This window comes from Mauremys reevesii, linkage group 7 (genome assembly GCF_016161935.1).
Source record: "Mauremys reevesii isolate NIE-2019 linkage group 7, ASM1616193v1, whole genome shotgun sequence".
In the NCBI taxonomy this organism is placed as follows: domain Eukaryota; kingdom Metazoa; phylum Chordata; order Testudines; family Geoemydidae; genus Mauremys; species Mauremys reevesii.
Window position 1 is genome coordinate 47,704,228 of NC_052629.1, and position 15,310 is coordinate 47,719,537.

General features: G+C 43.3%; 1 long non-coding RNA gene across 1 annotated transcript in view; it reads right to left on the reverse strand.

Annotated features, from left to right (window-relative positions):
- Positions 1-828: 828 nt before the first annotated feature.
- The window catches only part of LOC120369409, a 29,105-nt gene continuing 14,623 nt past the window's right edge, over positions 829-15,310 (reverse strand). The window contains exons 3-5 of the long non-coding RNA XR_005583152.1: positions 10,590-10,675; positions 2,191-2,350; positions 829-1,199 (exon numbers count right to left, since the gene is read on the reverse strand). This is a non-coding gene — a long non-coding RNA (uncharacterized LOC120369409). The remainder of the gene's footprint in view (positions 1,200-2,190; positions 2,351-10,589; positions 10,676-15,310) is intronic.

Sequence of the window (15,310 nt, forward strand, 5' to 3'; positions counted from 1 at the left end):
TCAATCAGCTTCTGTTTACAGACAAAATGAATCCATTCTGTTTCACTGATTAGAACACTTAATCACTACGCTGTTCTGTTCATTCCCTCTGAAGCACCTGGCACAGGCCATTGTTGGAAGACAGGATACTAGATGGATCCAGGGGCTAGATGGATCACTGGTATGGCCCAGTATCACCACTCACATGTTCTTAACAAAGTGTATCAGAATCATCCAAGTGTCACTTAAGGCAAAGGAAATAACATATCTGAGATACACGGTGGGATGGGGGCAGCTGCGTCCTCTCGTGAATAAGCTCCAAGTCCTGAGAGACCATCCAACCCCACAACTAAGAGGCAGGTGAGACAGTTTCTGGGTCTGGCCAGTTACTCCAGACACTTTGTTCCAGAGTTTGCCATTTTAGCAGCACCCGAAAAACTCCCAACCCAAGAGAGTGCAGTGGTCTAAGGACTGTGAATATGCTTTCTAGGCCTTGAAGAAGTGGTTAAGTCAGGAGCCAGACCTTTTTCACCCAGATTTTTCAAAAAGGTTTATATTCCAGACTGACATTTCAGAGGTAGGCCTTGGAGCAGTCCTATCACAAGAACACGAGGGGGAGGAACACCCGGTGCGCTATCTAAGTAGAAAGTTATTCCCCCGCGAGACAAGGTATTCAACAATAGAAAAAGAGGCACTAGCTGTGAAGTGGGCCATTGAAGCCCTACAGTACTATCTGCAGGGGAATCACTTCCAGCTTATCACAGATCATGCGCCCCTTTGATGGCTCTATTCCATGAAGGACATTAATGCCAGGATTATGAGATAGTACCTTGCCCTCCAGCCCTATGAATTCAAGGTACTTCACCACCCGGGCCGAGTCCACACGAATGCGGACTTCTTTTCCCAGGTAGCAGGGGAGAGGGACCAGGGGTGACCACCATCCGGTCTTGACTTGAGAGGGAGGGTGTGTGACAGGCTGTACCAACCCCACAGTGGGCCACCGGGGATGGACCAATCACTGTGGCCCAGGAGGCCACGCCCCCTTTCCTCTGCTATGCATGCTGTAGGTGGAAGAGCCAGATAAAAAGGAGGCAGCTCCACTCAGTTGAGGCTGGCTGTAGAGGAGGAAGGACGTGTACTGCGGGCTCCTCCAGAGGTGTTGGTGACGTTCCAAGCAGCAGACCCTGCGGACCCACACTACACTGCAGGCGACTCACCGACTGCGGAGATGGACAGGGACAGCAAGGCATCACCAGTTGGGGAGATGCCTGGGACGCAATTTGTGGTAGGAAGTGATCCAGGGGATGCAGTAGAAGCCAATGCCTAAACCCTTAGCAGGGAAGTTCCCCGCTTCAGAGGGCCCTGGCCCTGGGTCAGAGCCTGGTGGAGAGGGAAGGCCCAGGTTCCCCTACCATGCCCTACGGACCATTAAGCATGACTGCTGTTTGCTCTTGGTCCCACCCTGGAGGCTCGGGGACCAAAGACGATTTGTTCTTCCCCACCCAGGGACCACAGACTGATTGCTGTTCTGTTCTGACTAAGGGGCTGATTCCCCAACTGCTACTGCGTACCTCAGCCAGGAGGCTCGGGGGCTATAGACTAATATTTTGCCCTGCCCCACCCGGAAGCTATAGACTGATTGTTGTTCTGTCCCACCCAGACATCCAGAACTCCAATTACTACTGCCTGCCCCCAGCCACGAGGCTTGGGGGCCATAGACTATTTGTTTGCCCAGTCCCCGCACTGGGGCTACAGGCTGACCATTATTCCATCCAACCCAGACGGTCAGAACTCCAACTGTTGTTGTCCATCCCAGCCCAGAGACTATGGGGCTACTGATTGTTTGTTTGCTCAACCCTACCAGGGGTCCGGAGCGCACCTTACTGCAATTACCTGATCTAACAGGGAATCCCAATGGCTGGGTGACAGGGTGTACCAACCCCACACTGGGCCAATAGGGGCAGTCTGGCTCACCAAACAGGGGCCCCCATCACACCATCACATTAATTTATGGTAATTGCTGGCAATAAATAGCAACACATGGACAGTTGTGCCCCTCACAATATTTTAAACGGCTTGTATCTAACATAAAATAACTAGTTCAATTGTCAGCAACAACTGTGTATAATCCCCCAAGAGTAGTCAAATATCATCATCGCCACAAAGGAGCCACCTCTGCATTGCAGAGAGGCAGCAGAAGTGCACAAATACCTGCCAAATATGTCTGGGAAATGCAGAATGACTCTGCAGCATGCTCCCCCCGTCCATCCATCTCTGAGCCAGCAGCAATAGTTCTTCTATCTACGTAGACAATCAACGTTCAGGCATGTGCTTGATATCTAGGGACTGTGGTCAGCTGAAGCAGGCAGAACTGAAATGGTAGCATGTTTCCTTATTGAACGTGGTTAATTTTTTTATGGAAAACTCCATGTAACTTAATGCTGCTCCTATTTTAATTGATATTTAAAACACTTATTCCTTGACGTTTTTTAATACTAACTCACCAAATAATTAATATGCATTTTAGGAAAAAATCACTGGTTGCATGAAATTTTGTCCTGCAGTCTGTGTCTCATGTAAGTGTAATGGAATAGTTTGGGGTATAGAATCTGCATCTAAAACACTCCAAGGGACAAGGGTGTGCATTTTTGCCTGTTTTGTATGGCACTGAGCGTAGTCCGTCCTTAGTAAATAATCATTAAGTGTTTAAGTTCAATTGTACTCCTTCCCTTTCCAACCACTAACAGAGTTTAATAAGAAACCTCCCCAATGGCATAATTGTTCATCACGAAGTATCTTGCACCTTCTTCTGAAACATCGGGGGCTGGCCATGGTAAGTAGGCAGAATAAGTAGACCATTGGTCTAATCCAGAACCGTTTTTCCTGTGTTCCCAAATAGGTAGTGAAACCTACAGCAACTCTGCTATTGCACAGGGCACAGCATATTACTCAGCCACTAGATAGCTGAGCTTTGCATGGAGCTCCAGGCAGGGCGTGATCCCTGGTAAACAAGCAGGGAACAAAGCAGGAATTCAAGCTGTGTGGAACCTTATTGCATCTATTCATTTTTTTGTTGTTGTTTAATAAATGCCTCCTGTTTAATTTGGATTGTGATTCTATAAATCATGGCAAAGGGCATGCTGAGGCAAAAGGGATGGAGACGCAAGAGAGGCAACCAGCGAGCAGGTTTATTGGAAACAATAGGTCAGTGACTTACACTCATGCCAAGGGACACACAAATGGCAGAAAAAATATTTTTGTTTCAGGTATTCTGTTTATTGCTCTCTATATTTTATTTGATATTTTTTCAGTAGAGTATAAGAGATGCTCTGCCCTAGGGCTTGATGGTGACACCATTCATATGCTGGTACAAAGAAAAATAAATGTGCTGTCATACTAGTAATAATAAACTTTATTCTGGTCACTTTTTATGAGGGCTAGATTGTGAGTAGCCTTAACATCAACACACAGGGGAATAATAGAAACTAAGGACTGTCCTGTCCCTTCCATCCCACCATTTGCATGGCAGCATTATGGCAACCTGGATCTTAATCCCAGGTGCTGGGGGAAATTCAGGGGCTGAACACTGCCAGATACTCCCTGCAGGGAGTAAGCGGACAGGGTGCATTGTGATCATTGGGCCTACAAATTTACCCTATTTGTGAGCTCAGCTGTGAACAGTATGTGTAAATTCATAAGATGTCACAATAATCGATAATAAATGTTGATGGGAAAAGGTGCAAAAGCAAGACAGACTGAATTAGTCCAACAAAAAGGCTTCCTGATATAACTCAAGGACTGTATTAAGGTCATGCTTGGTATACAAGAAAAGTGTGGAACCAGAAATCAGTGAACCAAAATTGATGTGTCAAAAACTAGGCCTTATTGGGGGACAAAATAAAGAGGGGATGAGCTCTTAAGAACATAAGAATGGCCATACTGGGTCAGACCAAAGGTCCATCCAGACCAGTATTCTGTCTACCGACAGTGGCCTATGCCAGGTGCCCCAGAGGGAGTGAACCTAACAGGTAATGATCAAGTGATCTCTCTCCTGCCATCCGTCTCCACCCTCTGACAGAGGCTAGGGTGGCCATCCCGGCTAATAGCCATTAATGGACTTAACCTCCATGAATTTATCTAGTTCTCTTTTAAACCCTGTTATAGTCCTAGCCTTCACAACCTTCTCAGGCAAGGGGTTCCACAGGTTGGCTGTGCGCTGTGTGAAGAAGAACATCCTTTTGTTTTAAACCTGCTGCCCATTAATTTCATTTGGTGGCCCCTACTTCTTATATTATGGGAACAAGAAAATAACTTTTCCTTATTCACTTTCTCCACAACACTCATGATTTTATACATCTCTATCCTATCCCCCCTTAGTTTCCTCTTTTCCAAGCTGAAAAGTCCTAGCCTCTTTAATCTCTCCTCATATGGGACCCATTCCAAACCCCTAATCATTTTAGTTGCCCTTTTCTGAACTTTTTGAGATGAGGAGACCATATGCGTATGCAGTATTCAAGATGTGGGTGTATCATGGATTTATAAAAGGGCAATAAGATATTCTCCGTCTTATTCTCTCTCCTTTTTTGAATTATTCCTAAATTATTCCTGTTTGGTTTTTTGACTGCCGCCGCACACTGCATGGATGTCTTCAGAGAACTATCCAAGATGACTCGAAGATCTCTTTCCTGATTAGTTGTAGCTAAATGAGCGCGCGCCCCCCCCCGCAATATTGTATGTATAGTTGGGGTTATTTTCCAATGTGCATTACTTTACATTTATCCACATTAAATTTCATTTGCCATTTTGTTGCCCAGTCACTTAGTTTTGTAAGATCTTTTTGAAGTTCTTCACAGTCTGCTTTGGTCTTAACTATCTTAAGCAGTTTAGTATCGTCTGCAAACTTTGCCACCTCATTGTTTACCCCTTTCTCCAGATCATTTATGAATAAGTTGAATAGGATTGGTCCTAGGAATGACCCTCGTTACCTCTCTCCATTCTGAAAATTTACCATTTGTTCCTACCCTTTGTTCCCTGTCTTTTAACCAGTTCTCAATCCATGAAAGGATCTTCCTTCTTATCCCATGATGACTTAATTTGCATAAGAGTGTTTGGTAAGGGACCTTGTCAAAGGCTTTCTGAAAATTTAAGTACACTATGTCCACTGGATCCCCCTTCTCCACATGGTTGTTGACCCCCTTCAAAGAACTCTAATAGATTAGTAAGACATGATTTCCCTTTACAGAAACCATGTTGACTTTTGCCCAACAATTTATGTTCTTCTATGTGTTTGACAATTTTATTCTTTACTATTGTTTCAACTAATTTGCCTGGTACTAATGTTAGACTTACTGGTCTGTAATTGCCAGGATCACCTCTAGAGCCTTTTTAAATATTGGCGTTACATTAGCTATCTTCCAGTCATTGGGTACAGAAGCCAATTTAAAGGACAGGTTACAAACCATAGTTAATTGTTCCGCAATTTCACAACCACCACACCTGTTGTGAGTGCTTCAAGAGAAACTTTGGGGAGAAAACTTGGCTACTGAAGCAGGCTTCACTGTTATGGCCACTACCCCCACCATCTCCTGGGCATTTGTCATCTTGATCATGAAAGATGTCCTGACCAGATCAGAGACAGGGACCCAGATGACATCGCTACCTCTACTGGCTCCAGTTGAATCCCAAACATCATCTGGGATGAAATAGGATTGGATTTTAACAACAATTCCAGCCCAACTCAACTAACTTCTCAATTCCCCAAAAAGACAGGGATTCCCATCTAAGAGACTGTCAAACAAGGGCTTTTTCTTTTTAAAAACTCTCTCCCTTTAAAGGGAAAGGGAACTAGGCTGTTGTTAAACTGAAAACTCTACTTAACACGTTACACTTCAAATGCTTTAACTGTTTTCCCTTCTTCCCTGTATCTTTAATAAAGGATTTTTAATGGTGAGCTTGCCATGGCACTACGCAGACTGAGGTCTCCATATACCAAACTCTGTTTAGCACTATTTAATGGTGGATAGCAATGAGGTTACTTTAACACCTTTGGCCATTTATTCCAGCTAAAGTACTACAATAGGTGTGACTAGGCAGAGCTATGACTCCCTGACTTCTGCCCTCACCCAGACACTCTAATCAGCCATGGAGGCAAGTATGCCACATCCCAAAAGTGACTGTCCCCACCATCCCCACACAGCAACAGGCAAGCCTTGGGCAGTATTGTGCCTCAGAGATGTCCCTAAAACGGCTGGTGCCATCCTATACACTTTACCTGGCTCAGTACCTAACAGAACAATCTAGCCCCTACTTAGTTTTTGTTTTCTTTTAGCAATTTTATTTTTTCTGTGTAATATTGTTGATGGTCTTCTTCTTTCCTCATTTTATTGTTGTGTTGTGTAAAACAAGAAAGTGCTCTCTTGTATGCTTCACTGTAGAGAAGCATGAATATTTGGCTGGATTGTGCTGAATCTAGCCTTCTTGTTTGGCATTTCTCACAGAAACATATGAGCAACAAGAAAAAAAATGAAGGAACAAACCACAGGTCAGAAATATCAATGCACTTTCTTAGGTGGGGTGGGGAGGTGGGATGTGATTTTTTTCAAACTTCTCTCACATCTGATAACCCTCACTATTTTGTTGTTGGTTTGTAGTTCTACCGACATGCTAATAAAGGTCTCTCTCTCACTATGCCGGGGTAGTCACTTTATTCAGAAGTTACATGGTCAATATCTTCTATCAGACACTTGTTCCCAAACGTGATGAGTGGAGGACAAGTGGAAGTTAAGGGTAAAGGTAGGATAAAAGTCTTCAAATCAAGCTGGTCACAAGCAGGGGCACTAGAAATTTTTGGGTGTAGAAGATATACAGGAATTATGATGTTAGGGATTCATTCACTCACTCAGTGGGAAAATCCCTTTATGGGTAATGAGAAACGGTGCTTAGAAATAATGATAGATGCCCCAGAAATACCACAGGTAGATAGATGGGTAAACAGATGATTAAAAAAAAAAAATAGGAGCATATGCTGCTATCCTTTCATGCACACAATTCCTTCTAACATCAGTGTGATTCTATGCATGGATTGAGAGCAGAACATGGTCCATAGTGTTATCCTTAAAAACAATTACAACCTTAAAAATTAAAGGATACTGCACCTGATTTCATCTTTATCTGACAGAGCTCTAAATATGCAGATTGAATGCAGTGTTCATTTATCCATTCTGTAACAGTCTCATATTCTAGGGATTTTCTTTCCATACTTGCATCACTTAAAAATATGCCTGTAATACAATGTTAACGTGCCTTTCTTTAAAAGCAGGAACTGCTGGCTTGCCCCCTGGCTTAGTATCAGTGCTTAGGTCTGCATGTAGTGTCAGACTGTTTAGTGCTAGGCTGGGGGTGGGGTTGGGGTTGGGACCATGCACAGCCATTATGGAGCAGAAGGATGTGTGTTGCATCATTCTTTAGTGATAAGGAACGGCCCTGATGGGGTTTGGAATGAGCCAGAACATGTTAATACCAAAACACTTAAAGATACTTTCCAGTGTATACGTTCAGAAAGAACTGCCCAGAAACTCATTAATAAATCTTAAAGTAAACTGAAGCCGAAGCTATTAGTCAGATTCAAAAATAAATAGTTTGGATAAGCAGCTGATCCTCAGAGAAAGGGAGGGAATTGGGTTGGGAAGAGGAAAAGAGAGCAATAAGATGTAGACAAAGTAGTTAGGGAAAAGGGGAGACTGCCAAAAGCTTGGGATACTGGTCAAGTAAAGTTCAGATTGGCATGTAAACTCTTTAGGGACCAGTTTAAACCACTCCTTTGAAACTCTTGTGGTTCACATCTTCCAATACTAGTAATATATACAGTATTAATTTACAGCAGTACGCAGTTTGGTTAGTCTGTCTTTATAAAACACAACACAGTATACCTGCTATAGGACAAAAATACACATGCTTAAAACATAGCAGAAAAAATATGGCATAATAAACTGGACTCTTAAAATGAAACGGTCAAACTTATTTGACAAGCCTAAATACTTAAAGAGCAGAAGGTAAAGGCAGCACAGTAGCATGACGGGAAGCATAGACAGTGCAGTGAAATGGAGCATTGAGTGTTGTGTAGGAGTTTAAGATCGCTTACACCATAGGAAATGGTCCAACTCAGTTGTTCACACAGTACAAGAAATATCAACTTAGAAGTTTATTATAGCACTTGACTGTCACCCTAGAGAAGATAGATGAAAGTTGAGAGTCACGAAAGGGGAGGAGGAATTTTGTAAAATGTAATCTGTTGCAATAAATGTGGAAGATTAACAGCCTCTTACCATTTCTGTTTTGAGCACTTTGTGAGGCATTTACAAATTGCTCTTAAAATTGACATGGCAAACAAACTCTCAGTCAGGATAATAATAGACCACCATCCCCCAGCCTTATTTCACTTTGGTTTAAACTGTTTTACTGTTCAGCAGAGAACAAAAACACCCTGCCCTATAAAATAAACTGGTTTCTTAAAATCCTGGATACGCCCCACACACGCTCACATGAACAAACCCTTTATTTTTAAAGCAACACTTTTGCAGGCTCTAACACTCAGTTTCTGTGTGGACTTTGACCCTGTGACTTTCATTAAAGTCAATGAAAGCTGAGCAGATTCACCAGACTTTTCAACTTGTACTTCCCCTGGCTACATTTCAGCTCTGTATCCTGTTACATGAGGAGGCGGCAAAGGTTCATGATTAACAATTTAATGTAAGTTACATCATGAGAGAGGCATATTGTGCAATCTTCTTACATAATTTACTGTACATGGTAATTGCTCCAGTTTGAGTCATAAGTCATTCATGAATAGGGCTGCAAGAATTAGAGAACCTGCAAGCCATATATGGGTGCAGTTCTGACAACAATGAACAGTTGTGAATAACTAGATGTTAATCTTCATTTTCCAACTTTCCATTTGTTAAATTTAATCATCTGGAACTTGTAGATGTATAAAATTTTGTACATACCTATGATGCAGTACAAGCCTTTCTGGCAAACCTCTTCCAAACTGCCTTAGTGTGTGTTACGGAAAATAATACCCAGTCTTAACCCTTTATAGTGGGACTTGGGAACTTTTGGACAAAGCTGGGAGTGGGGCTTGTGAGCCTGATCGTACAAACAGACACATGAGTAACTTTTCACACGTGAGTAACCCTATTAGGTGGTAGGGAATCCTTATTACCCGCTTCCCCGTTGGAATACTTGTGTGCATACGGTTACTCAAGTGTTTGAAGTATCAATAGAAACCTTAATCCTTGTTTTTAGCAGCATCTATGATGTGCTAAGTCAGAGGTAGGCAACCTATGGCACGCAAGCTGATTTTCAGTGACACTCACACTGCCTGGGTCCTGGCCACCGGTCCAGGGGGCTCTGCATTTTAATTTAATTTTAAATGAAATTTCTTAAACATTTTAAAAACCTTATTTACTTTTACATACAACAATAGCTTAGTTATATATTATCGACTTATAGAAAGAGATCGTCTAAAAACGTTAAAATGTATTACCGGCACGTGAAACCTTAAATTAGAGTGAAGAAATGAAGACTCGGCACACCATTTCTGAAAGGTTGCCGACCCCTGTGCTAAGTGCTCAAGATGTACAAAAATGGATGGTCCCTGCACTGAGGATGGAGGACTAAACAGGCAGAAAAATGGGTCAAGGAATGAGAACGAGATTCACTATACACAGCACAGCTGAAAATGACTAAGATAAATTTAGAAGTAGGGAAGGTAGGAGCCCCATGAGAATGAACTGTGCATAAGGGCTAATGAGAAAGAAGTCACAGAGGTATTATCAACAAATCAGTGTATGTATAATTCAACATGGCAATAAATATGGACATCAACTAACACATATATAGGGCCCTACCAAATTCATGGCCATGAAAAACACATCATGGACCATGAAATCTGGTCTCCTCCTGTGAAATCTTGTCTTTCAGGTTCTTTTACCCTATACTATACAGATTTCATGGGGGAGATCAGTGTTTCTCAAATTGGGGGGCCTGCCCAAAAGGGAGTTGCAGAGGGATCAGAACGTTTTTTGGGGGGTTGCGAATTGCCACCCTTATGTCTGCGCTGCCTTCAGAGCTCAGCGACTGGAGAGTGGCGACTGTTGGCCTGGTGCCCAGCTCTGAAAGCTGCGCTGCTGCTGGCAGGATGCTGAAGTAACGGTTACAATACCATACATGCCATCCTTAATTCTATGCTGCTGCTGGCGGCAGCTCTGCCTTCAAAGCTGGACTCCCAGCCAGCAGCCGCCGCTCTCCAGCTGCCAAGCTCTGAAGGCAGCACCACCGCCAGCAGTAGCGCAGAAGTAAGGGTAGCAGTATCACAACCCCCCCCAACCCCAGAACATTGTAACCCCTCCCCCACACACACTCCTTTTTGGGGTCGGGACCCCTACAATTACAACACTGTGAAATTTCAGATTTTAATAGCTGAAATCATGACATTTACCATTTTTAAAATCCTATGACCGTGAAATTGACCAAAATGGACCATGAATTTGGTAGGGCCCTACACATGTGCAAAGCACCTTGTTTGAAAAAAACAAACCCTTTAAGATCACCTGTTGAATGATGCCCTCAAGCAACAGTGTCCTCTCACTGATCCGTTTGTGGATTGTTTTCTGCTATTTGTTTTGGACTGTTACACCTGTTAAGACAGGGAACGTGTTATTTGTCTAGCAGAGTCCCCTTATTGTTCACCACTCTGCATACATAGCATGCTTTGAATATAATAATCCACTCTATGTACTTTACTTCATATTAGAGCACTTATAAGATTTTTCCATTTAAAATGTGAAGACCAAATATCTTTATTTCAAGCTTATTATGGGAAACAGAGTTAGGCAGAATGGCATCAAGCATCTCTCATTACTTAGAACTTCATTTAAAGTTTTTAAGTCAAATATTACAATTTCACCTCTGCTATATCCGATTCCATTGACTCTTTGGCATCAGTGATTCTTGCTGGTTTAACCAAGGAATAGGAGACAGAGTCTATGTAATGGAATACCCTGGGTCACAGATCATCTGGTATGCCTGGGGCTGTTTTGTGCCCCTGTGACACAAAGCAGCTTTAAGCTTGCTTAATTTGGCTACTTGAAGATTTCCCCTCTATGCACAAAATCCTCAGCTGCCATAGTGTCTCCTATGCCACTCCCACTCCCTCACTGGCACTAAGACATGGAGCATAGCTAAGGAAAGAGGACATGCCATGCCAGCTGCTATGGTCTCTTGGGGCCATGGGCAACATTCATGAAATAAAGCTGATATCATTTACTCCAGAGAGCAACCTGAGCTCGAACAACACCAAGACTCCAACCACACAGCAAAGCTTTCCCACACCTCTCAGCTGGGCCAAGCACTACTCAGCTAGAGCTGTGGATCGTGGCTTTTGGGGACTCAGAAAACATTTGTATATGTTGACAACAGACCAGTTCTCCTTTGTTTGCACTAAAATGGCTTTATCAACTAGGTGAGAGTGTCAGGAGTTATTTTTTGCTGCTTGATTGCATGGCAAGGATGTAGTGATATAAATCTGCATCTGAACACTGGCACAAGGCTGATGGTCTTCCTCAGGAAGCAATTGGTACACAGCATGAGCACCATTTTTTTTAAACTTAACTACTTTTAAATGGAGCATGGGGCTGAAGTGGCTATCCATAGTTACATACCGTATGCATACATGAATGCATATTAGCATAGAATCCTGATTATGAGCTGATAGAATCTCTCACTCTTCTACTCCCTTTTTATTGATCCATGACCATCTAGATACATATGATTTCTCCCAAGGGCTTCATGTCTTTGTGATTGTCCTGTGTGTCTGTGCATGCAGACACAAATCTGTGTATATAGTGTAGTGAGCCTGAGTGGCCTCCCTCCAACCAGGGGAGCGAAGTAGCCTTACCCACCCCTGAGAGGGCGGAGCCTAAATCACCCCGACCCCCTCACTGGAAGGACCATGGCAGAGCCAGAAGTATAAAAGACTGGCCCTACAGCTCAGTGGAGGGTGAGCCTGCAACAGAGGAGGATGCTCAGCCAGTTCCCCAGAGGCCCCAAGAGGAACTGGCGCCTGGCTGTTCCCAAGCCCCAGCTGTGGATGAAGACTGGCCTGGAGTCCTTGCTGCCGTTTACCCCGAAGAGCCAAAAGAGGCCTCGAGGCAGCAGGTACCAAAACCCGGGAAGGCAGGAAGTAGCCCAGGGACAGCCATGGAGCAGCCGGCTGCAGAGCCCTGTGTGGCTCAGTCGGCGTGTTGCGGCTGGTTCCCCACCAACACAGGGGCAGCCAATCCTGCCCCTGTCAGGGCCCTGGGCTGGGACGTGGTGGAGTAGGGTGGGCCCGCATCCCCCTGCTAACCCACCGCAGGCGGTGGAACCCCAACACAGTGCAAGGAGACTCTAGCCCAGGACAGGAGCCCCCTTATCCAGCCCCCTTTGAGACTGTGTTTGCTGGCAGCCTGAACTCTGTCCAGGCCAAAGCTGGCCCTAATAGACTGTACTTAAAGAGCAGACCACTTGCACTACCCCATTCCAGGCTAGAGCCCGGCAGGGACCATTAACCATGCAGCCCCATTGGGACTTTTGCCTATCTTACAGACTCTGGTCCTGGCCCACAGGACTAGCCTGAGTGGCCTCCCTCCAACCAGGGGTGAGGGAGCCTTACAATAGCAATACCATAAGTGCATAAAGCATGTGATCCCAGACAAGTGTCAATAAAACTTATCCCTCTATGCCGGGGTAGGCAACCTATGGCACGGGTGCCAAAGGCGGCAGGCGAGCTGATTTTCAGTGGCACTCACACTGCCTGGGTCCTGGCCACCAGTCCGGGGGGGGGCTCTGCATTTTAATTTAATTTTAAATGAAACTTCTAAAAACCTTATTTACTTTACATACAACAATAGTTTAGTTATATATTATAGACTTCTAGAAAGAGACCTTCTAAAAACGTTAAAATGTATTACCGGCACACAAAACCTTAAATTAGAGTGAATAAATGAAGACTCGGCACACCACTTCTGAAAGGTTGCCGACCCCTGCTCTATGCCATTGTTCATTCTGCATATCACCCACATAATGTAAGCAAACTATTTTTAAAATGTTTGCAAGAGTTTTGACATTGTACTGGTACTACTTTAGGATCCCTCTGCCCATCAAGCCACAATAGCATGAGTCATACCACCAGGCCTTGCAGAAAAGGAGAATTGTTACATTTTAGTAACCTCTAAACATTATCTACAATAGCAGTTCCTGTGCACAATAATGCAGTGGATAAAAGATCCAACATTTCTGGACTTACTAAAAGTTGGGAGTCTTGCCTTCTTGGTTTAATACTCCTGCTCTTAGTTCTGATGGGTCACATTGGATCACTCCTTATGTGACAATAGAACAGATGTGAATTTTGCTCATTTGGAATCAATTTGGGATTCAATTTAGTAATTGAGAATTGAGTGATTTGGGAGAAGAAATTCCACATGGTGGGTGTTGTGGGGAGAAAACATTTTTTTGGGAGGGTGGAATTTTAAAAATTATGTCGGGGGAGCTGCTCAAAGGGTTGAGATTGCATTGATCAATTAAGTTAAGGTAGGGGCATGCAAGGCAGCTAAAAGTGCCTAATAAATTCAAGTTATCAGATGGCTATCCCCATCCCACATATGGTATGTAAATAGTTTTATCTAAATAATCTACTGGGATTAAATAAAGTTCAGTTTAGATACTGTACTCTCATCAGAACTGAATGTGCCTTCTGACCCTTCACTAAAAAAAAGCTTCCTTTAATGATAATGATTCTATTATTACCTCATTCCATGTACCATTAATTTTGCACAAGACCATAATGTATAAACTACTACAAATATGGAATAATGAAATTACACGCAGTTTCATAAAGTACCATTTGGGAGAGGGAAAAAAGGCTTTGGATTGTAATTTCATCTTTGTTACAAAGGCTTCTTTCTGATTTTCCCTTTCCTCCTCTTCTCAGAGCAGGACAGGATACTGCACCCTCTGAAGTGGTGGGCATTTTGCCATTGAATTTAGTGATTGCAAGAGTAAGCCCATAATGTTCATACTGGATCCATGAGCATTCCATTGATCTGGCCTATGTGGGCTTCAGTCTTTGAATATGTCACAGGATGTAATGATACTGATATCCCTGCCTGAGAGAATTTAAGTAGAAAGTCCAAAAATATTAACTGGGGATTCATTATCTCCATCGTAAATACACTTCCCAACCAGTCACTCTCAGAGCTATAAGTTAACATAAAAACAATAGCTGAGATTTTCATAGAATCGGAAGTGTAGAACTAGAAGAGACCTCAATAGATCATCTAATCCAGTCCCCTGCACTCAAGGCAGGACTAAGTAATAATTAGACCATCCCTGTCTACCCTGCTCTTAAAAATCTCCAATGATGGAGATTCCACAACCTTCCCAGGCAATTTTGTTCCAGTGCTTAACTACGCTGACAGGAAGTTTTTCCTAATGTCCAACCTAAACCTCCCTTGCTGCAATTTAAGCCCATTGCTTCTTGTCCTATCCTCAGAGGTAAACAAGAACAAATTTTTCACCCTCCTCCTTGTAACAACCTTTTGAAGAGTGACTAGTGATTTGGGGTGCTCCATTTTTGGATGCCTGAGTTAAGGGACCTTAAAGAGACCCGATTTTCATAGGGTGGCTGCTCAGCAGTTTCTAAAAATTGGGCTAGTTTTAGGGCACCCAAATTTACTCATCACTTTTGTAAATCTTGGCCAACTGTCCTTGAAGAAAGTGCTATAGACTGAAAGTGGTGTTTGTTTAAAATGGGCTAAATTGTTCTCATTCTTTTCACATTAGGCATTTGAGGACCTTACCAGTATCTAAAGGACATCTGCTTTTCACTGAATCATTGGAAAGAGGCAGCTGTATTGGATTTGGGGGTTCAGTCCTGGCTTATGTTCAACATGAGGGTTCTTCATTACTGGCACAGAGATCCTATACTCAGAGGAAAAGGCCTTCCTCATTATGCAGGTTGAACACAGAGCACCCTTCTTGTAAGGGACTATAACACCAAATATATTTCTGTTTCTGGATGTAATTCCCAGCTGGGTATGTTTCTCTCCAACTTAGGCTAAGGCTGCCTTCTAGCAAGCTGGACCCAATTATTATGTATAACCAGATAATGAATGTATTTGAAGGCCTTCAGATTTTTACTTGGCATTTAAAGGCTACAGCTTTTATTTACAAGGCAGTTTGTGTGTGGTTTATTGGAGTCATGGAGGGCAGGAAGGGGGAGGTGGAATGGTGG